Source organism: Suricata suricatta, chromosome 2 (genome assembly GCF_006229205.1).
Source record: "Suricata suricatta isolate VVHF042 chromosome 2, meerkat_22Aug2017_6uvM2_HiC, whole genome shotgun sequence".
In the NCBI taxonomy this organism is placed as follows: Eukaryota; Metazoa; Chordata; class Mammalia; order Carnivora; family Herpestidae; genus Suricata; species Suricata suricatta.
In genome coordinates, this window is record NC_043701.1 from 59384930 (window position 1) to 59386672 (window position 1743).

At 35.9% G+C, this 1743-nt stretch overlaps 1 gene segment (V, D, J or C); it reads right to left on the reverse strand.

Annotated features, from left to right (window-relative positions):
• LOC115281518 overlaps positions 1–1743 on the reverse strand; it is a 20885-nt gene that overhangs the window by 5531 nt on the left and 13611 nt on the right.

Genomic DNA, 1743 nt, shown 5'->3' on the forward strand with positions numbered 1-1743 from the left:
TAATTGTATATAAATATATATCAGACAGGCTTATTTATTTTAGAATCTGGTTTCTATTTCATGCATCATAAAAATGATTTTGTCATAAAAATCACTGTCATTAAGTTTAAAAAAGAACGTTGAAGGAAAAACTATAAGATAATTACCCAAAATATAGGCATGAGCCATATGTAATCAAATGCACTATTTAATGCTCAGTTAACTATTCCATTGAGAAAATTGTGGAAGTTCAAGCTTCATTTTATCCTGAAAACAATAAAACATCAAGAATCTAGCTATGGAAAAGGCACAGGAGGTAAAAACAGTGTGCTACCGTCCAGAAACTTATCAAGTTCATTGCAGGAAGCCAGTTTTTCTGAACTCATAAGTTGAGCAAAAGTCTCCTTGTGAGGCAAGGTGGGTTTGCAAGGCCTCCCACCCTCAGATGGTGACCGGCATCTACCCCCACTCAACCCCCACTCAATTTCTGCTTGAGCACCAACCCCCAAGGCGCCTGACTGATATCAGGAGTGACTTGCCTTCTTATGCTAAAAATATGTGAAATGTACCTTATGAAAAAACTTGTTATAGTAGTTTCCTCTTGTGATTATAGGAGCAAATATTACATTTCCTGAGAAAACCTGTTTTTCTTCCCCTTGAGAAAACAAGCTATTGACCCCTGCTCACAAAAGACCCAACTCTTGCCTTTGCAATGCTAAAAACATTGCTTTGTATTTGAATGCTAAAGATCCCTTCCTTCCCCATGTGATAAGCATCTAGTCACCTACGTCAATTATTATTGATAAAGGTTATGCATGAGTCTTCTACTAATCTATGTTCTGGAAATTTTTACATACCAAAGAATTTGTCATCAGAAATCATTGTCTAAGGCAATTGCCACTTCTGTTTTGTACCCTATACTTTTTTTTCAATAAATAAAGCTGACTCTCTGGTCAGTGCAGAGATGCCTGCCTGGTGAGCAAAAGAAGCTGAGGCTCTTTCGCTCCCTTTTGCCTACGCCATCCATCCCTCAGAGAGCCCTGGACCTGCTGGAGCTGGACTCTGGCAGTTCATCACTTGATTTTCTAGTTCTTCACTATAGTTAATCAGAAGTATTCCTATTAAAATACCCACAGATTTTCTAAGATGAAAATTAATTTCTTTAATATATTGACTAGAAGCTAAAATTATGTAAATATTATGTACAATTGAAAAATTAATCTTGTTTATCTAACATGCTTTTATATTAAAAACAAAATATGTGGTTAGAGAAATATACAGTGTCTTACTGTTATAATCAATTAAATACTATATGCATTATAAGCAAGATGTGTAAACTTTAAATAAACACATGAAGACATAATTCTTTTTACAGCATAAATAAGAACTCATCACTTGCTTACTGAGTTAGTGTAAAAATCAGAACTTAGCTACACAGGCAGAAATTCTCAAGAATTTTTTTTCCAAGAAAAAAAAAAAAGAAAGAAAAAAAAGAATATATTAAGAGCCCCCCACCAAAATATTTTTTTTCTGTTCTCCTCAAATGAGAAATCCAATTCCTCTTTTAAGAAATTGTCCATTGAATTATTAAACTAAGTCCAGGAGCACCTGCGTGGCTCAGTTGGTTAAGTGTCTGACTTTGGCTCAGGTCATGATCATATGGTTCATGGGTTCAAGCCCCACATGGGGCTCTGAGCTGACAGTTCAGAGCCTGGAGCCTGCTTTGGATTCTGTGTCTCCCTCTTTCTGTGCCCCTTTTCTACT